Source organism: Toxorhynchites rutilus, chromosome 2 (genome assembly GCF_029784135.1).
Source record: "Toxorhynchites rutilus septentrionalis strain SRP chromosome 2, ASM2978413v1, whole genome shotgun sequence".
Lineage (NCBI taxonomy): Eukaryota > Metazoa > Arthropoda > Insecta > Diptera > Culicidae > Toxorhynchites > Toxorhynchites rutilus.
In genome coordinates, this window is record NC_073745.1 from 323416447 (window position 1) to 323439565 (window position 23119).

Here is a 23119-nt window from a genome sequence, read left to right on the forward strand (position 1 = left end):
TCCGGGGGTGAGAGAGCAACATGGAAGCGCCCCGTGTGGCTCAAGAACCGAGCCGAACAAAAAAAAGCAAGAGCAAAATTGGCAAGACTTTGGTCTAAGAATTCGGAAAAAAATAACATACCACCGTTCGAGTTCCTTTTTTTCCTTCTTTCCCATTCTTGCACAACAATCGTTTGGCCTCCACTTCACTTGAATTTGCCACAAAAATTTTCTGCTGACTTGGAAGAAAATCGAAAACTATAGTTCTCCTGTCGTCCCGCCGCACACTGCTGCGCTTCGGTTCACGACTCCACGCGTGTCGCTTCCAAGATCCGCTCGAGTATGGTGGTGGTGGGTGGGGGATGCTGAATAACCGCCACCCATCGTCATCGTAGCCGTCGTACATTATTGTTTTGTTACTTGTGAAAAATTCATTCACTATCCTGGTCTGTACGAATCGCCTGGAGAAGCGAGTGAATGGCAGGCGAACAAAGATTCAATCCAGGAAAGTAACGGAAGGAATGAGTCGAGGAGGAAGAGTTTCTCGAGCACAGACACACACACGAAGTCGTCTTTTCTTTTTATCAGTAAAATTTTTATGATCGTCTAGATTTTTACTCTGGAAAATGTAAATTAAAGATATATCAACCTGCCATGGAACGTTTGGAAAACACACAAAAGAATATCGCTAAGCGCGCGATGCTTCGAGCGAAGCAAAACCCAGAAATGTAAAACAGTTCATTTGTATTATTAAATTAAATTGGTATCTTCGCATGTGCTGGGTTTTTTTTGGTTGTTGCACCGCAGCGCAGATCACTCGAATGGAAGATTTCTCCGAGCAGATTACAACCTCTGACAGCGCTGTAAGTGCCATCATTGTGTCCTCCGGAATGAGTATATTTTCCCTTCGTAATACTTTTCAATTTCCTCAATTGAATGAAAACGTTGGCGTTCGAAGGCAACGGTGCATTTCCACAGGATAAATACACACGAGCTCAGATGTGTGCACATATGTGTATGCAAGGGCTCCATTATTTCTTCAAGTGGTTAAAAATGAAAATGAGGAAAACTGACTCTTCTTGCTCTTCTCAGCAAACAAAAGGCATTTAAATTTCATTGTAATCCGTGAGGACCGATTTCCGCTGGGGGGTTCGAAGCGAGTCCCTTTTGTGCCAACAAGTCTCTTCTCTGCCGAGTACTATAATGGAATGGATAGCAAGTAAAAGCAACAAGCACTTCTTTGCCATTTTATGTGGAAATTCGTGGGAAAATGTGTTTTATTGGCTCTCGCTGACGCTGTGAGCTGATTTAAATTTTTGTGTCTGAAGGATTTTGGGAACAGATTCGATTCGGTTATGTATCGATTAATTATTGCGTTATAATGTCACGCCTTGACTTACTCTCCAGCTTGATTTCCAATGAATCCCGTATTAGGTTAGAATATGAACGAAAAAATCAGAAGAATTTAGCTTCTCAGCGATTGCACGAAGAGCTGTCAACGCATCCCGAACCCCGTATACTGCTTATTGCTCATGTTTTTTTTGCTCGAATGGGAAGCTTGATTATGGGTACTGTTCACCAAAAACACCAACGCTGATCAATTATCATTGTCGCTTGACGGTCTACATAGATGTGTACGAAATTAGCGTTGTTATAGGGTAAATGATCTTGGTTTGCCCGATTTATGGTGTTTCTACGCAACTAGTAAATGCAATCGATTTTTCTCCACGAAAATCACATATAATCGATACGAGTTTGGGTTTGTTGAAAAGCCCCAAGTCTCTAATTGCTAATACTACCATGAGGCGTTAAAATTATTCAAATTTAACCTCCTCAAAGAGGATTTATGATCATGGGTTGACCACCTCTGATCATGGTTTGCCCAAAAAATGATCATGGTTTGTCCGGTTATAGAAATCACAATTTCTGAATGAAAACATTCGAATTCTCAAGTAGATGTTGCATTTATCATTGCTTGAGTTTACTGTCACCACATTAATCCATTCATAATTCATGCTTTCTTCAGAATAATGCATTTTCTTGGGCATTTTAAAGTGTTCACCTTAACACACTCAGCATAGAGAAACTTTATTTCTGCTATTCGCGAAGGACACAATAAACAAACTGCAGCGCGCGAAGCGGTTGCCATTGAAATCATGTGGACAAAACAACATTATTCGATTGGACAACTCATGATCAAAATTGAGTTCATCAAAATGCGTTAATTTAATGGTTTAGCTATGTAAATCTGATACAAATGGTGTACAAGAATGACGTATACAATATTTGTAATATAATTCAGAAAAGGTCTGAATACGTGCGAAATAATCATCTGGTGATCGAATAAAAGTTAGCTCGAATGAGGGGCGCATTGACACCAATAGATGGTGTATTTTATAATCCTGTAGAACATGTGATTCCGTGAAAATATACTATAAAACTGCTGTAAATCATGCAAAAGACAATTTTATTTGCATGTTTTGAAACATTCCATTTCCTGATTTGAGGTGTGCTGAATTAGAGCATTCAAAAAAGTGGACACACCATGATCATATTTTCGACTGGACAACCCAAAATCATTTACCTTACGTTATTTTCACATTTTTACTATTGAAATTAATAATTATCTATATTGAAATAGATTATTAGATCGTTGAAATAAAATTATATTGTAATAGATTGTTGGAGAGATCTATGGTGCGAAAATCTTATAAATCCATCAATAAATGACAGGTATAAACGCTTAAAATTGGGCAATCGTAACGCAAACGATATTTAGTAATATTATGTACAATATATTTCTGAAACTCCTGTCCTACGTCAAAATTAGCAAAGAAAAGTTCTTGTCCAAATTGTTTGAACGATATATTCATCACTGGATATATCGGCGCCGTCTACCGGAAAAAAATCAACCTAATATGTATTCATAAGATTTTTGCCAAAAAATGGTAAGGGGTTGTATCTAGGACACGACCGCATATTTTCGACGTAGAACTGCGCAATTACATTATGCAATCCACTTATTTACCACTTCGAATATTATTTTAGAATGTATCGAAATTTTTCTAATAGATTATGTTCTTCGTTACAAATAAATTTGATGAAGGTCCTTCTATGTTTGATATGATGCCTAGGACTTCCAAAATATGTGAACGGAATTGTCAAACGATCGATCATTGTATTTTACATTTCCCTCTAAAATTATTGCACATCTCATGTTTACGTAGTTCTCGAAACGCGAAAGTTCATTCACCTCTAGTATGTATTTGAAATGACGATTTTCCAAGGCTTCTCAGTTTAAAAGTACGTTTTAAGAAAATATATTCTGGTCTACACAACGACAAGCGAGTACAAGAGTACTCAACACCAAAAAATACTCTCGACTTGCATGTATTTGCAAAGCGGATTCCCCCAGACAGATTGATTTTGGCGTCCGTGTTAGGGAAACACAGCTCAGTGGGAAAAAATACCCCGACTTGCATGTTTTAATGAACGGATTCCCTCAGGCCCATTGATTTTGAAGTCCGTGTTAGGGAAACACAGCTCGGTGGTAACAAAAATACTCCCAACTCCCATGTATATTTGCAAAGCGGATTTCCACAGATACATCGATTTTGTAGTCTGTGTTGTGGAAACCGTAAATTGGGCCAATCAAAACTTGGCAGTTAGGGTGTTTACAAAACGCTTGACATTTTACAGTTATTCAATTGTTCATCTCATGGAAAATAACATTTCATTAATTGTGATAGACGCGTAGAAATATTTCCTATCAATTGATGCAAACATCTTCCCGATCTGTTAAGAAATGCGAAATACGGGCAGCGTTAGCACACAAATCGGCAGAACAAATGTATGGGAAAAAAGTTCTTCCAGTTTCCATGAATTTAAACCGTTTAAAGATTAGCAAATTGTAATGTATAACATATCAAACAAATCTTAGAGAATTTCCGATTCGATTGGAATGCAAACCATGAGAATTTGTTCACAGTGAAAATAGTTATTAACGTTAACTTTATTTCATAAAAACGTGACCTGTTTTCTGATTTGGCACCCTTCCTGAAAGACGTAGTTCTACGTAAAAAAAAATTCTTCCTTAATATGGTTCATAGTCATCTTCACATCCCTTGAAGTTTTTGTTCATTTAACAACTGAACATTTGTATGTAAAGTGTATTGTTAGTTACTTATATGTGACCATTGTAACCATTTTGTACTTTGGATGCTGTGAAAAGAAAAAAAGTGCGAGTTTTTAGACGCCAAAACTGCTGAACTATGCGGAGTTCAACCTGGGAACCGTATAACATACCTTTATCGTGGTTATGGATATGAAAGAAACAATTTGTGTAAGTGAATCAAAATGTAGTGGTTGATTTGAACAAAACTTAAGAATGCAAATTACGTTTTCCCTATGAATAAGTATCCTATGAAAAAATAGAATAATGTTTTCTGAAAGTGGTGAAAACATCTTGAACGGAACTGGTTTCTGACGATGATTTTTATTATGGCAATCAGGTTTCAGCGGATATATTAAGAAATATATCAATAATAGGTGATCAAAGAAGGGATACCATTGAAAAATGATTTTGATTTAAGATTTTACTATTTAGAACTACCTTTGGGTGTGTTAAAAGAAGGTACACTTTATTCATTACAAATCATTACCACTCAACACAACTGCGATGATAACATATCGATATTGCGGTATCAAGATTGTATGATGTGTATTATTTTTATGGGACCTGCTTTACATTCCAGAGGAAGGAGGGATTTCATACCATCATAGAAATATTTCTCGTACCCTACAACCTGCACATTTCAAATTTGGCTCAATTTGCTTGATTATTTCTCGAGTTATACAGAAGTTTGTGTTTTATTTGTATGGCAGCAACCCCTTAGCTAGAGAGGAGGAGTATCTATTCACCATAGAAACATTTCGTGTCCCCTAAAAACTTCACATGCTAACTTTGGTTTTGTTTGCTTGATTAGTTCTTGAGCTATGCAGATATTTATGCTTCATTAGTTTGGAAGATCAACACCTGGTTTCGCTTGTTTGATTAATTCCAGAGTAATGCGGAAATTTGTGTTTCAATTGTATGGCAGCCTCCCCTTAGAGAAAGGGGAAGGGTGTCTAACTGCTATAGAAACATTTATTGCACCCTAAAACCTTCACATGCCAACTTTGGTTTCGTTTGCTAGACTAATTTCCGAGTAATGGCGAAATTTTTGTTTCATTTGTATGGCAGCCTTCTCTTAGAGAGGGGGAGGGGTGTCTAACTACTATAGAAACATTTATTGCCCCTTAAAACCTCCACATGCCAAATCTGGTTGCGTTTGTTTGACTAATTCCCAAGTAATCCAGAAATTTGTGTTTCATTTGTATGGCAGCCCCCCCCCCCCTTTAAAGAAAGGGAAGGAGTGTCTTACCACTATAGAAACATTTATTGCACCCTAAAACCTTCACATGCCAACTTTGGTCTTGTTTGCTTGACTAATTTCCGAGTAATGCAGAAATTTGTGTTTCATTTGTAAGGCAGCCCCCCGTTAGGGAGGGGGGAGGAGTGTCTTACTACCATAGAAACATTTATTGCACCCTAAAACCTTCACATGCCAACTTTGGTTTCGTTTGCTAGACTAATTTCCGAGTAATGGCGAAATTTGTGTTTCATTTGTATGGCAGCCTTCTCTTAGAGAGGGGGAGGGGTGTCTAACTACTATAGAAACATTTATTGCCCCTTAAAACCTCCACATGCCAAATCTGGTTTCGTTTGTTTGACTAATTCCCGAGTAATCCAGAAATTTGTGTTTCATTTGTATGGCAGCTGAATTTTTTAGGTGATTTTTGAAAAGCTGTAACTATGTGAAAAACCAACGCATAAAGATGGGATGTTCAACTTTCAAGTTGTAGAATATGTGTGACGAAGAACGACACAGATGATTATTCTTCCTATGCTGCTTCCATCAACAAGCACTGCGAAGCGTTAATAATCTCCGAGCATGTCTGGGAAACGATTGGTCGACCACCAACTCAAGAGACGGAAGTTGTAACTGTCAGTGCATCAGGAGCCGAGATTGGTATCATCGGTGAATTCCTAGTAAACATCACTGTCCGTGGCACAGGCCGAGTTTATGTTTCAAGCAACTCGGTTCTCAACGTCTCCGGCATCGAGATGATCGATCAATTCGATCTCTGGTCGGTACCGTTCAAAACACTGATCCAGTCCGTACAGCAAAAGTGAAGCTGTAGTGAAGCTGTACCTGTACGGAATCATTTCACCAGTTCGATTCTCCGACTGGGTGGCCCAAGTGGAAGTCGTAGAGGAATCCCGTAAGATGCTGACAGCCAACACTCATCAAGAATTGTTCCAGTACAACCGTTTTTCGTCCGGAATCAAATCGGCCCCTGGTGCTTTCCAGAGGATCATCGACAGCATGGTAGTCGGTATTCCAGGTATCAAACCGTATCTCGATGACATCATGCTCGCTGGAAACACTCAAGAGGAGCACGATCGTAGTCTTTACGCCGTACTGGAACAAATCCAAGACTATGGATTCCATTTCCGCATCAAGAAATGTTGTTTCTCTCTTCCACAAATCAAATTCCTGAGTCACATCATCGACACGGATGGTCTTCACCTTGATCCTGAAAAGACGCACGCCATTTTCCAAATGTCAGCCCCGAAGGGCGTCTCGCAGCTACGATCTTATTTGGGAGCAATCAACGGCTGAAGAAGGATGCACCCTGGAATTGGACCGCCGAATGCCAGGGATTCTTTGAACGTTTCAAGACAAAATTTTCTGCTGACTCACAACGATCCGGATAAGGAAATCACCGTTGCAGGCGACGCTTCCAAGAACGGTCTGGGTGCAGTGGTTATGCATCGGTTCACGAACGGTGCAGTCAAGGCCATCACACACGTTTCAAAGTCGCTGATACACAACACAAAAAACGTTATCATTGTAGGTGAAATGCTGCTTGCGTGTACTCCGATAAGATTCTAGCTATGGGCAGCAAATGGAACGAAACGAGCTAGATTGTTAACCAGAAGTGCCCGCTTGTGCCTCATTTCTTGTACCCGCCATATTAGCACCATTGTCATAAGATTTCCCACGACAGTCATTAATGTGATGTTGGATGTTTCAATTTTGCGACTGAAGCAACTACTCATGTTGGATTTTTTTTACCCAATTGAAAGATGAAATATAATCCGGGGAAAAAATTACTATTGAAAATTCTTGGACTTTGGCGCCCTAAAGGGCCAGCGCCCCGGCAAATGCCGGGTTTGCAACGCGCACGCTACTGTATGGAATTATGATTTCTTGAATCTGTTCAAAACCCTTTTTGATATGGTAATTAATCTCGCTTCCTATTCACTTCAAAGAATCGTCAACTGAAATCCACATTGATGAAGAAAAAACAATGCAAAGCAATGACAAACAACGTGGAGGAGAAAACCAATTGAAAATTCAAATCTGTGCTATCGGAAATTGAACGAAATGACAAATCCACTGACAAAAGATCCACAGACCAATTAGTTTTGCAAAAATTGAATGACACATCACGACAGAAACTTGCCATACGGGTTTTTATTCACGATGAAGAATTATTCGTTCATTTCGGTGGTTAGTTGCATTCCCCAAAGAAACAAAATATATTCGTAGTTGTTCCAACTTGTTCATAGAAATAAATTCATAAGCTTTCAGATACTACTTTTTTGATATGAGTGTCCCGTGAACATCATCAGCTTCTGAAACTGTCAACATTGGAATGAAAATAGTACGAATAAAATTCAAAATAATAACTAACTGCTAACTGGGCTCAAAACCAATATGTCTTAAGAATTTCAGGTGTTTCATTGCAACTTTTCGATATGACAATAAATTAACGAATCACAACCTCAAGATCCATAGATAGATTATGTCGATTATATAGGTTTTATTTTCTATTAAAGTCATGGTTTGTAAACATCTTGACTCGGTTCTAGCTACACACGAACTGCAACATTCCAAATAACATTTTGTTGCTGATAATGAGTACATTATTAATATCACAACTCTCAGCTGTTGATGTAACACCAATTCCATCAAGTCCAACGATCCGAGTTTATTTTTTTTCAAAGGAAACCTATTTACTTATACATCGCCCATCGCGCGAGTTTCGTGTACTCGTTGTACTCGTGCATAAACCAGCCAAAAGTATATCCCCAAAAAGCCACATCCCCCTCATTATTCCCTCGCGCCACTAAGCGGAACGAGCGAACGAACGAACGAAACGAGGTCAAGAAGTCGGTGCCCAGTGGCAGACGGGGCAAATGTTTTATTTACTATCGGTGGTGTAAACGAGACACCCGCCGCCTCGTATCGGTTGCAAAGTTGCTCACAGATTTGGGTTTAGCGCAAAATCCAGTCAGCAGCACTTCAGCCCCAAACGTATCCTCCCACGCTTCCGTTGAAAGCCGAGTGCGGCCCGAGAAGGCACGACGCCGGGAAGGTGGGACCACGTAAGAATATTTACCACCAACCGGCTGAAGGGCCTCTTCGGGGCCAGAGCTCGGGCGGCGAGAGCGTGGGAAGAAAATCTGTAAAAATCTAGCCAAAATAATTATATGCGCTCGCTTTGATGCTCCAAACGGCACTCCACCCACGCCACGGCGCGAGAGGAAAATGTGTGAAAGAGGAAAGCATCCCCGAGTAAGTGGGGAGGGGGGAGGTGAACGGTAGAGATGGAACCACGACCACGGTTGGGGAAATTGGTACTCCGCGAGAGAAAAAGGCGAGATGGCAACAGTGAGATTGTGAGATAGAGACGAGTCGTGGGAGTGACTGCGATAGCGTGGGAAAATCCCCGAACGCGCTGAAGAGAAGGATGGTGAAAAATAGGATAACTGCTACTCTTGGGCACGGGTGGATTTTCACATCGACTTCGTCAACAGCGCGTCGTCGTCGTTTTGATGGGATGTATTTGGGCCGCTCTGTGAGCTATTGGGGTGAGATGGCGGGGTGTGCGGGGGTGTTCTGGTTTTCGGTTGCTCATATATACATATTTTTTGCGTTTTTTTTTCCATTCCGTGTTGCTTCGGCTCGCTTCATATATGAATGATGGGGAAACTGAATGCTCGAAAGTGAGACGAACCGAAGCTGGACGTGATTGCGGCTGTTAATTGGTAGCTTGAAGTGAGAAAATCAATTTTTCAGACTTCGGCCAAATATTTGCATTTGTTTTTCGATCTACCGTGATCGTTGGAGTATATCGGATACTGAACTATATTTCTTCATCATTTTAACCGTTGAAATTTCTTTGGATGATTTTGGAGTACAATCGACCCAGCTGAATTATACTTTCAAATAGATGATTTATTTTCAAATTCATGGTGATTGGTATCACACATTATCGTTCAGGGGATTCGGATTGAATTTCCGTTCTGGTCGAGAGATTTTTCGTCGTATAAATTTCTTCCGACTTGGCCACGCGTGAGCTTGCCTCTCACAATACATTCAAGGTGTGCTATTAGACGAAAGAAATCTCTACTTAGTACTTTAAAAGGAACGCAAGTGGTAGTCCACGTTGAGATTGCGAAGATCCTCAGGATCGTTAGCGTCTCGGAAGAAGAAAAGGAAAAAGGACTAACTATAGGCCCCAAAGATTGAATAAGACAATGTGTATGTCGAAGGTGAGAATATTTTCTCGGCAAAAACACACAAAAATTGCAGAAAGTGTATGAAATTTTCATTTTAACCAATAAATTGATGTCTCCCAATTATTTCTCGGACATCATTTTATGCAAATGCTGGCCGCGATTACGCTTGAGGTATTCCATACAGACGAGAGACTTTACTCAACCCTGCGAAATATAGTATAGAGTTGTTGAATCATCCGATCGCGTGGACTAATTACTGGTCCCGAACCAGAGATTTATCACTGTTCTTTGTTTTTAACATGTAGTTCGTGTAAAAAATTGAAATAAAACGAAATAGAAAATGAATATTTTCCAAAAATCTTCGATTATCCAGACTCCAGGTTCAGAACATAATATAAAGATTCAACATACCAGATTCTAGATGCTACTCCAATTGCTAGATTCATATGTAATAAATAATCTTGATTATATATTTGAATTACAAATCTTAAAATTTAAATTACGGATTTTTCTTCATTTCAGAAACAACAATAATCATTTGAAATTATATTTATTGCTCCAAATTGATTACCGAGTTCAGGCTCAGAACTTCGAGTCCCGAATATTAGATGACAGATTCCACATTCAAATTCCTGATCACAGAATACTCATTTAAAAATCAAAAGTTCTGAGTCTAAACACAAATTCCATACCGCCAATCATATAAAAGGCACGCTTTTTGGAATCCAGACTACAGCGACTAGATCTAGATCGCCGATGTAAACGTCAAGTTCAGGCTGCTTAATCTCGGTTTGAGGTAAGGTACACCGGGGCAAGTTGGAACGATTTTTTCGAAGATCAACTTGAAAGTTATCCTAAAAAATCACTAGATCACTAAACTGAAATCTGTTTGCAGCATATAAAGGGTGTGTCACATCAAATTGCATCACGGAAAAAACGCTGTAGAAATTTAATTTTTAGGAATTATATCTTCAGCTTTCGCTCAAAATCAGATAAGAGTGTATAGATCACGTTGGCCATGCTTCACTGTCAATTTTTCGTAAATTTGGAAAAATGTCGTCGAACGAAAAAAAGCGTCGTGAATTAATCCTGTGCACTCATTTCGAGAATCCGGAGTTGTCACATCGGGACATCGGTAAGATGCTGGGAATCGTCCAATCCACGGTCAGCAGAGTACTAAAACGATACTTCGAGAACCTAACCATCGACCGGAAGGTGAAGAACGGCAAAAATGGATGCTCCGTCAGTGAAAAAGATCACAAGCGCGTAGTTAAGCAGGTCATGGGATGTCGCCAATAAGCTGAATTTGTCAAGTTCATTCGTCCAGCGGACCAAGCAGCGGGAGGGCCTGCGTACAAACAAGGTTCAGAAGGCTCCTAACCGCGACGAAAGGCAAAACATGGTGGGGAAGACGCGAGCCCGGAAGCTGTACACCGAAATGCTGACGAAGCCGCATTGCCTGGTAATGGACGACGAAACCTACGTCAAAGCGGACTTTCGTCAGCTGCCGGGCCTGTTGTTCTTCTCCGCAGAGGGCAAATTCAGCGTTCCGGAGGAGATTCGCAAGCAGAAACTATCCAAGTTTGCAAAAAAGTACATGGTGTGGCAAGCGATCTGCTCTTGCGGAAAGCGGAGCGCCCCCTTCGTGATGACCGGCACGGTAAACGAGCAGGTTTACCTTAAGGAGTGCCTACAGAAGCGCTTACTACCACTATTGAAGCAGCACGAGGGCCCGACCATCTTCTGGCCGGATCTCGCTTCGTGCCACTATTCAAAGGACGTGTTGGAGTGGTACGAAGCCAACGGGGTCACCTTCGTGCCAAAGGAAATGAACCCGCCCAACGCGCCGGAGCTTCGCCCAATAGAGAAATATTGGGCGATTATGAAGCAGGCCCTCCGGAAGAACCCAAAAGTTGTCAAATCGGAGGCGGACTTCAAGAGAAAATGGATTTCTGTTCAAAAAAAAAACTACAACCTGACGTTGTACAGAACCTTATGGACGGGGTAAAGAGGAAGGTGCGAGCATACGGGCTTGTGCTCGAAGTATGAAAATGTCAAAAGTTGTTTAATAGTTTTTATTTTACTGTCTAAAATTTTAAAAAGGATCGGTCTACTGGGCGAATTTCTACAACGTTTTTTCCGTGATGCAATTTGATGTGACACACCCTTTACAAGGTATAACAGATGACTTTCGATAAAAAAATAGGGATTCACACTGGATGCTTCGAAAAATATCAATTTTGAAAATGTTTAGTTTTCATATGCATTGTTTCCCGTTTTCTCGTAGAGCAGGGTATGTTGAAACGCGGAATTATCATGAGTTTAATGTACGGTTTTGCTTCTCGAACAGGGTTGTAAAGAACATGGGGTGGGTTTAAATGCTCAGAGCTATACGGAAAAAGATTTTTCAGTTTGGATTTCAAAATCACTACACTTGATTATCCCTATTTGATTACCTGACGTGCGATTCTGGCGGTATTTTTGGAAAAATCAGTGATTTTGGACCGATGCAGTCAGCGCGCAAAAATTTTTGTTCTGATTCCACGGGTCAAGTAGGAGTAAACAAAGGCGCGGATTGCGTTAATGCATTCCAATATTCTGTTTATGGCTATCATAAGGTGGGCTGAAAGATAATGTTTACTTTATATATTTTTATCACATCAATCCATCATTCCTAGTGAAAGTAATGATTTCCGTTTTAACTTACCCCGCATTTCAACTTGCCCCGGTGTACCTTATTAGTTTTTGGAGTTTTTGATTTGTGTGGTTGTGATTTGAGTGATTTGTTCTAAAATTCGTTTTTCAAACGTTTCAGCTCATGTGGGATCCATGTGCTCAAGTAGAAAATTCTATTGTATTGTATTGTTTTTGCATTATGATAAAACATTCCACAGGCACCCGAGCAACGTTTACATATCATGGGGTGCATAATTGTCATAATTGGTCCAGTAAGCGAGCCATCATGCTACAGTGGTATTATCAGATAACCAATTTTAATTACGCTTGATTTTGTTATGCGGACACAACCGGAATCATTGATTGAAATAATTTGTACAACATAGTTGTTCGTAAATCAATGAACAATGGAAAAAAAACATTTCACATACACCGGTAAAAAATCATACTCAATAATTGAAGCTAATATCAAAAATGTGTATAACTCATAACATGTTCCCTTCGATATTTATTTAGGGTTTAAGAAGATTTAAATGAATCAACAATGTTTGACGTATATATGTATACAATTGTATGTATGTCGAGAATGGTTAATCCAAGAATAACACGCTATATTTACTATTTCATGTTTCAAATCGAAGATTCCATGTTTATTATCACTTTTGTCAAATGGTCATGATTTCGCAGTGTATTGAAATTTAGTATGTTTTTCAAAAAAATCAGTCTGATATGACAAACGTTGTTATATGAAAAAGATTTTTTAAATGGAAATATTGAGCAAAATATCAAAGGGGGCTTGATTTGAGTTACCAACATTTTTAATATTAAATTTCAGTTTTGAATAAGACTTTTGACGGAGTAAAAACAACATTATAAATACATCCCAAAAGGAAGTATCCCGTGTCGGGCACAGGTACAGAGCATTGGAGACAGCAACATCACAATTACGAAAACACTTGTAATACTAACCTCGAGCCAACCGCGAGTAATCGGTTACATATTACTAACATAGTTATAAGGCAAACATTGTCGAAATATTGAACTCCCGGCCCCGTCAGGTTGACGCCATATGAGCCTTAATAAAAATATATATTTTGGATAAAAAAAAACATTATAAATAATATTATTTTTCCTAAATAGTTCACTGATTTCCCAATCTCTTCGCCGAACATCATATTTTAATCAGACATCTGGAATCCAATTTTTTGCAAAGCCATGTTTAATTAGCTGGTGGTATCAATATCTCAGGATCTACTCGACCGATTTGGCTGGAATTTTTTTTCCAGCATGTAAAAATGATTTATATAAAGCATTACACAGCCGTTCTTTTGATGATTCATTGGTATCTATCTTTTGTGTCAAAACTTCATTTTTCAGATGAAAAACGACCGAGTGACAAAGTTTTTTTTGGCAAAAAACGAGATAACAATAAATCTCGCAATTTTAAGACTTTTGGCACCAAACAATTTTTGATATCAAAACAAACAAAATGTACATGATCAGTTTTTGAAATTTGACAGAACCATTTTCGTGGCCACCCTAGTGTATATGAAACGGGTTCGATCAGATAGAGACAGCACGAATTTCTCGACGAGATGCACATTTCGTCGGACCTGCGCCGTGTCGTGTTGTGTCGGATAATATAAATACAGACTACAACTCGAACGTGGATAAAAAATTTCGACTTTGATTCAACGCAAAATCAGCATTTTTGTCTATGCTTCCGCGGCTAATTTGTTAGCGTCTCACATTATCATGGCGGGCGTTTGGGTTTGAATCCCGTTCTGGCCGGGAGATTCTTCGTCAAAGAATATTTAGGGGCCACCAAAGCTTATCGCCAAAGAGTTAATTCGAAAAAAAGAGATTGATAAAAAGAAGAAAAAGAAGAGAAGTTCATTGAATGAAAATTTGACAAGTTCTTCTCAGTTCGAGTCATCGTAGTTCAAATTGTACATTTTACCCTTTTTCCAATTATTTTTAAATCCCTCGCATCTCCCCAACTTAATAACACTACATGATCAGTGTATATTGATTATCCGCAGTGTATGGTACAGATGAAAATTTGTTGCCAAATTTTCATCTGTACCAGAAGGGGTAAAATATTTTTCATCTGTGCTTTTTCTTCAAAAAATCTGTATCATCGACAATATTCCGTTTTGAGAAAAATCTTTTTTATTAGCATGAAAAAATATTAATTTATGTACTATAATATATTACATTTACTTGCTACAAATACTACATTTACTTTAAAGGTACTTTTGCAAGTCTCGAATCACTCGTGTGTTTGATGATGGTCTTTCCAAATTTATATTACATACTATTCCTCAATAATATTCAGTTATAATACTTTTCTGAGTCGTGTTTGTACGTGATCAAATGTTCCTGTTTAGATTATATTCAGAAGAAAATCCCTCGACGTTCGCCGAGGAGTGAGGCATAGTGAACACGTTAGAAACAAGGCATCAAAGCGTCATTTCTTTTTAGGCATCCAATTTTTGTTCACCAATCCTCAGAGTTTGGATTTCGATCAAAATCGAATGATACACAATGTGTCATGCAAGTAAACTCTCACGAACATATAACCAAATATGAGAGGATCATTCAGGTACTTGTATGAATGTCAGTAATCACTTGTGTAATATTTAGTGATTAAACTAAGAGAGGAACGAAGACTGTTGATTGCATATCCGATCTGTGCCAAACATCGCACACCATTTTCGAAGCCTGCATACAAGTTTGAACCGCATATATCGTCCCATTTTACTATAACGAAACCCACTGCACAGACAAGTACAAAGCAATAAATGATACAAGAAAAATTACGTCATCATTACGTCACCATTTGCGGAGAGCAGCGAATGGGAAAAGAGATAAAACGCGAGAGTTTTTGCTTCTCACTGGAGCGGTGTTGCTAGTAAAATTATGCGGTCTATATGAATATACACATTTCAAGGGATAGAGGCGTTAAAAATGGAAAATATAATCTGACTACCCTTCCCTTAGCCTCTATCGAGCTAAATAATCGTATAGTTTGCACTCTCTGAGACTTAAAAATCAGGATCTGCTACATTAGCTGAATATGAATCTTTCGCTTTGCGTTGTCCGTATGATCCTGCTGTTTCATGATGCATGGAGAGGTCGGTATGCATATGTTAGAGGCAAAGAAGAAAATAAGCTTTCTGCACCGAAAGCGTATATGATAGCTTTGCTTGCATGCTGGTGTGCAATGAAGTGCGAGCCGATGCAGAGTTGTCTCGTTCTCTTTTGTGTCGTGATTTGCAGCACATAACAACAATAGAATACCGCTGGGGGAAATGTTTCCTGAAAGATCATATTTGAACGAACGAAAGCGATTTTTTCAATGAGTGGATCATTTGGCAAACACTGCCAATCCTGCACATGTTCGTTTTTTGAAGCTTCCGGAGCAATTTTATTTTTGGGGTACAAATAAGTTCTACAGGTAGTAAAAACTCCCATCGTAGAACACAATGCTTGATACAACTGGTATAACTGGTACAGATACGTATGGTTTTGTTTTCATTCGATCCAAGAGATTCATCTCTAGTGATGTTCAGTAATAACACTGACCAACAAAAGTAAGAAATTTCACGTGGAAAAATTCTGTACCAATCTGTACTTTATGACGAAAATCTGTAATCTGTATCGGAAATAACGAAAAAAAAATCTCTTCTCTTCCAGAAAAATCGATACATGTGGCAACACTTACATAATGTGTCAATAAAAAGTTTGTTTTTTTTCAAGTTTCAAAGGATTTTTTAAATTTTATAATGTATTTGTCATTCATTAGTTTCAAGCACCGTAAAACAATTTAGCAGTAACTCATTGTAATATTTGAAAATATGCGATAAACAAAATGAATTGCGAAGAAAAATGAAATTGAATGAATTGAAAGACTTAAACAAAAATTATTATATTTATTTTATTTAGTTGGCTTTCCGTCTTATGAAAAGCCCTGATGAACAATATTCCTCCAATTCACTCGGTTGTGGGCTGCCGGTCTTCAATTTCTTCGGCATAACGTACTCGCCGCCGGAACTGTAATGAATATGTTATACATGTTTTTTTTTCAAGTTTGAGACACATTTTAACCTTTTACCAGGCCGTGGAAACTAGGCAATGAATCGACTTTAACTTCATAGAACATAACTCTTACATGAGGAAGAACACATAATTACACAAAGTTAAAGTTAAAAAAATTGTAACTATTTGAGGAGGCGGTCTGACTTAGTGATCCATACATCCCACATCCATACCTCTCACGCAGAGATAACGAGTTCAATTCTCACTCCCAACATTCTTCCAAAAATGGAAGTGAAAGTGATGAACCAGCCGAAATGTGTTTGAAAGTCACTATAATAGAGGAAAAAAATCGTGGCAATACACTCGACAAAAAAGTCAGAGGAACAAAGTGCGAAGTCGGAAATTTTAAGTGATATTTGACATGCTGTAACTTCGTGTAAAACAACGCATTTCGATGGGATGAGTATCATTTTGAAGCTACAGCTTTCAGGTATCAGAATATTTTACGTACATATTTTTATCATGGGGTGTGTAGGTGTAGTGGCCAACAATATCGGGAAGAAATGTAAAATCGATTTTCTTTGTTTTTCTTTGTTTTTTCAAGAATATTTTGAACTAACACAATTTTTTGTTAACCAACTCAATAGCAAATCCAATTAACCATATCAACCAGCTTATAATTGGTCCCAATAACTTCCATTTAGGACCTTCCCACACAGAGATATTTCAGTTTGAATGAAAAATTACCCCTTCGTCTTTGATGATGAATAATAAAATAAACATCCATCGCGCCGCAAATCAAAAAGCAGTTTTGAAAACTTTGACGAAAAAGAGCTATTTAAATAAAAAAAAAAGTGTCAAAAACAGTTTTTATAGTGCTTTACAAAATCCACTGTAATTCTGCAGAAATATATTTTACGAATATTTTACGTACATCATCTACACACCCCAAGATGAAAATATGTACGTAAAATATTCTAATACCTGAAAGTTACAGCTTCAAAATAATGTGCATCTCATCGATATGCGTTGATTTTTCACAAAGTTACAGTAGGGGTAGTGGGGGCAAATTGGTCATGGGGGGCAAAGTGGTCACCTGCTTGTTTGGTAGTATAACTATTGATGATATATGCCGTATTGATAGTAACATTATGTTTGAAGAATTTAATGACTTTTGAGTCACCCTGTACTTCAGTAGAGCTGTCGCATGTCAAAATACAAATAAAAACAGAAATTACTCTCTCGATAGCCATTCGACCGTAGTTCTGTGCGCATGGTATCTAAGGAATTTCTCGTGAAATTTAGTTTATTCAATCTGATATGTTGGACAAATCATCAGTTTGGACGACTGTTAATATATTCTAGAAGAGGTGAGCAGATATTTTGTTTAATCTCAGCGATTAATTAGCATAGAAATTACTTTGATGTTTGAGGGTAAAGTGGTCATAGATGAATCACAACTTACAATGTTCTGTTTACTAAAGCTGATATATCTTCACATTCTGCTCTTGAAGAAGATCTTTTTGTGGCTTTGACCCTGGATAAATATGCCACTCCAACTAAATGAAGTCTCATTATGCGTAACGTTGTATGTTTCTTACTACGTTTTTGTATGCAAGAGAAAATTTAAATTGAGGCTCTAGGTGAATAAATCAAGCTTATTTCATACATATAACAAATATAATTTGAACAAATTTGGACGAAAAAAACCCATAAATCTAGCCCACTTAGCTTGATATGTTGGGGGTGACCACTTTACCTCCAAGCAAAACAAATTTTTCACCTTTTTTTGTAATGATGAAAAGTGTACTATTTTGAATTTATATAGTAAAAGCCGTTTGCTATCTTGAAGAACAATGAGTTGAACTATAATGTTCTTCGAGAAACGGGAATTAAATCGGTATGTGGGCGCTGGAAATGAGCATATTCCTTAGGGTGGCCACTATGCCCCACTTCCCCTATGTCAAATATCACTTAAAATTTCCGACTTCGCACTTTGTTCCTCCATTTTTGACGTAGGACTACGTCTAACCGGAGGATATAGGGGGTGAATTGAAAATCTAGGCACTGAACAAGTAGGAAAAAAATACAAGATTTGGAACGCTTATAACTCGAGCATTTCTCAATAGATCGCAAAGGTTTTTGCATCAATTGATAGGAAATATATCTACACATCTATCATAACGAATAACATTTCATTTTTCTTGAGATAAATAATTGAATAATTGTGAAACATCAAGCATTGCCCAAATGCACTACGTGCCCATTTTTGATTGGTCCATTTTATGTTCCTCAAATCGTTCCGACCAAAACGGGCAACCAGCGGCAGCAGCGAAATAGAATGAAGCACGATTGGAAAAGAAAAAGAAAAAAAAATGAACGAAACATTGGTCGCAGTCTCACACATGCGTAATTCTCGAGCCAGCCAGTCAGCTTAAAAATCCCCGCTCCGCTGCCGTAACGATCATTCTCATCGAAACCGTACACCACATCGTTTCGCATCACATCACAACAACAAACCAACACAAGCAGCCATGGTTGGACATGGCAAAGGAGGAAAAGTGAAGGGAAGGCAAAATCCCGCTCGAACCGTGTTGGTCTGCCAATTGCTCCGCAAGGGTAGCTAGGCCGAGCGCGTTAGTACCAGTGCACCAGTCCACTTAGCCGGTGATATATAGTTTCGGCCGCCGAAGTTATTGAGTTAGCTGGCAAAGCTGCTCGCGACGGTAAGAAAACCCGCATTCAGAACAGACCACAATCGGTTCCGTGGACACCAAGACAACAACAGGCAATTGCAGCGAGTGGCGAGTGGCAAACGCAATCGCAAAACGGCAGCAGGTAGCAGAAGAAAAAAGTTTATACAAACGGCGGCAAATCCAGAACAAGACGGCATGGAGGGCGTTCGAAATGGTTTTTTTCAAAACCACGAGTACTAAGTTTTCTAAATTGGAACCATTCCATAAAACACGGCGCTTTTCAGGGTCATTAAACCTTCCAAAAAAGAGTTTACGAAATACAGTTCATAGCTTTCTAAAACAATATCCCAAATAATGATAAAACACAAATTGATTTTTTTCATAATTTGCTTGCCAGGAGATAATTTGTTTGAGTATGATAATTCGGCAGTTGTTCTGAGCTTATTGATGGTTGGGAATTTTCCCGATTATTCAATTTTCACCAATTCTTAAATTGCTTCTAGATTGAAAGTACAGTAATTTACACTTATCTCGACATTTAGCTAATTGGACGGACCTGTAATGCGACATATTTAGTTGGACATTTTTGTAAACATAGAGTTCGGGGTCCAAATTATGACCCCACATTGAAAGTTGACACTATACCACTGTCATCGCAAATGTTCAATTACAGGTTAAAATTACCTCCAATCCGATACTGAGTGGTGGTAATGCGACGTGCCATTGAATGTAATTTACTGTAAAATATGTCACAAGCTGGATGGGAAGAAATTTTCCAACTGTGAAAGCTGTGGCGAGTGGCAAACGCAATCGCTAAACAGAAAGGTTTAGCCGAACAAGATGGGGATATCGAGTGATAACAAAACAATAAACTCTTCAGATTGAAGACAATTTTGTGATCCTGAAAAGGACCCTTTTTAGTCTGCATGTGAATCCAACGAGCGAACAAATCGAATGTACTTTTTTGCCATCGCTGCCTTTTAACGCTCATTCGTTCGTCTCGTTGGACTCGCCCCTTTGGCTGAGTCTGCCGATTTGTCTCTATCCTGTGAGCGTGTACCGCTAAAGTACAAAACGCGCGGATCCGCTGAAAAATATATCATTCTCTTTCAAACCGTAAATCAGTGTGGTTGTATGGCATCGTTTCACATCACACGCATCAACGGATTGATGCCGGAGCACCAGTATACCTAATAGAGGTTATAGAATTTCGGCCGCCGGAGTTCTCGAGTTGGCTTGCAAAGCTGCTCACGACAATAAGTAAACCCGCCTACAGAACAGAGCACATTCGGTTCGGTGGCAACAACTAGTTTCAACGAGTGGCAAACGCAATCGCAAAACGGCAGTAGGTAGAAGAAGGAAAAACTTTGTTTATACAGACTGCTTTGGTGGCAAAACCAGCCACCGTAAAACACGGCGCTTTTCAGGGCCATTAAACCAATCAAAGAAGAGTTATTAAAAGTTATTCACAATACCAATGCATTCTAAAGTGACATAATATGACATATAATATAAACTGATTTATTTTGTTTATGCTTGTTTTTGAACTTATTGGTGGTTGGGGTCTTTTAAATTGATCATTCAGTTTTCACAAATCCATACATGGTTTCCGAATTCAAAGTGGCTTCAAATTACAACACATTGTATGCAGGATGGCATCAACGAATTTTCTCGGTAACAAAAACTGCTTTCTTTGGTTGATAACTGATGTTGAAAATTGACGGACGTTACATCTGCATTGTATAGAAAAATAACTAAGGAGCAACATGATGAGCTATCTATTTCCTGCTGCTCTGTTCTTATTTTAAAGGACCCTGTATTCACTGTTAGTTTTTCAGAACGCTTATAGCTCGTCTTTTTCTCGACAGATTGTAGAGTTCGTCTCCAAAACCTCAGTTCTTTTTCATTTTTATTTATATTGTTTGCGGAGACTACAAATCTTACAATTCATTCGTTTCCGAAACCACAGTTTAAGGTACGGTATTGTGCTCAATAGTGAAATATATGATAGTGAATGAGCTGAGGACCACTATGCATTCCCTATCATAGCCATCATTTTGATTGTACGATATGTGCATACGCCAAAATATGACCGGCGTTGAACATTGATTAAGTACAACGCCTTCAGAAAAATATCAAGAATCAAGTTTGTAAAAAAAACGCAAAAACACAACATCAAAGGTTCTTTTTAGAACCCCCAACATGTTCATAAAGAGTAAACAGTAAACTAATCCATTTTTCAGGTAGATAGATAGGTATTCACGTAGGAGAAGAAAATAAAACAATATATTTAAAATATATATTTAGCAAAAGCTGTCCCCTTTGTATAGTCCTACGTCACTCCGGTTATGTCCCCGACATTACCCACCCGTCTTTTTTTTTTTATCGAGTGTAGTTGCTACTGTCCGTTAACCTAAAAACACTGTTTGACGCTGCCTTGTAAGCTCACTTTATTGTGCCTTCGGTTATGCAAAAATTTAAAAAAAATTTGCAATATTGAATATATGCATAAATATTTTTTTATATAGACTTACAAAGAAAAAAAATTAAATTTGAATTTTTCATCGAATACACAATTTATTTTATCGAAAAAACTGCATGATCTTACACAGTAGATCCCAAATAAAGCGCTTGCAGTGAAAAATTTATCAACTTGTTGCATTTTCTGTGAATGTAAACATAATTTTCTGCCGGCGTTCTGAAATCGCGGGTTTGTTACATAAAAATGTCTTCCAAATTAATATCGTACAACTTTGACAGCCCAAAAAAATGGAGTATTACCAGATACCTTTAAAAGTTTTTGGTTAAGGGAGTATTCTAGTCTAGAAATTTGAAGAAAATCAAAATTTTTTTTCTTCATATTTCTGTTGTTTAGGCATTCCATAATATACCCTACAAAGTTGTCTAGGCATACCTACTTATCGAAAATCCTAAAATTTACCGAGTTAGAGCCATTTTAGTGATGCGGTATCTAACCTGGTTTGGCCATAACAATGAAGTTCAAAGGCGTTTTTCTCAAAACTAGTTTTTTTCGAACTGGCATACACGATGTCTCAAGTTCTACTGAACCGATTCATGTCGAACTTATATGAATACAATCTGCATGCATCTCTCTATCGCACGAACCACTGAAAAATTACAATTTTTAAATTTAACTATTTTTAAAAAAATCGGGATGCGTAAGAAAAAACGTTTTCAACCGCATTTTTTTTTTTTTTGAAAACGGCCGCTATTTTGTCAAAAAAAATGTTTTTGGCTTTTCCGAGGTTCATGCGATAGCGGCATCTTTACGAATTCAGAATCTGTTCGATTTTTTTTGTTTCAGATAACCAGAAGGGCTGGAATTTTGTACGCCATGGCAAACCTTTTTTTCGAACCTCATCACTTCATCAACTTATAGCTATACTAGTGATGAATATTTTTTCACCGTTCAATTTTTGTTTCATTGTTAAAAGATAGATAAACAAATAATGATATAATGTATAGTAAACATAATTTTTGTTTTATTTTTGCGAGGCTCGAAAAAACGTCCAAAATTCGTGTCTCTACACTAAAATACCCCCTTAAGTAAAATATTGAAATAATATGTCAAGTGCAGCGAATAAAGTATTTTTTGTGGGTGGCAATATAGTTGCTACGGCCTAATAAAGGATTAATACATACATTGAAAACAAATCGCAGGTTGGAGCTTAGCGCAATTCTTATCATGTCCGGGTCAATCAGCCAAAATCTCTAAGGATACAGAATGAATATTGTGAAACCTCTAAAAATTGTGTTTGGTGTAATGAAATCGCTTAGTATTATGAAGCCTTTACTCGATCCGAAAATTTAATAAAAAATATGCGTAGCAGCGCGAATTCTGAATCCTGAAAATACTGAATTCCTTTCCGCACCGAAGAAATTGGATTTCTTCTCATGTTATGTGTGATTAGCACGTATGCCATTAACCGGTTATGACGACAACGATAAAAGAAAAAAATGTAAATATTTGTTTAATTAACACATAAATGCAAACATTAATCAATTCGAGTAGGTAAAATCTACAATATACTTAAACGAGAACAATCCACGATTATCTATAATAAATTATCCA

General features: G+C 38.1%; 1 protein-coding gene across 7 annotated transcripts in view; it reads left to right on the forward strand.

The window, feature by feature from the left end:
• LOC129764388 (calmodulin-binding transcription activator 1) overlaps positions 1–23119 on the forward strand; it is a 675564-nt gene that overhangs the window by 582208 nt on the left and 70237 nt on the right. The gene's annotated exons all lie outside the window — the stretch shown is intronic.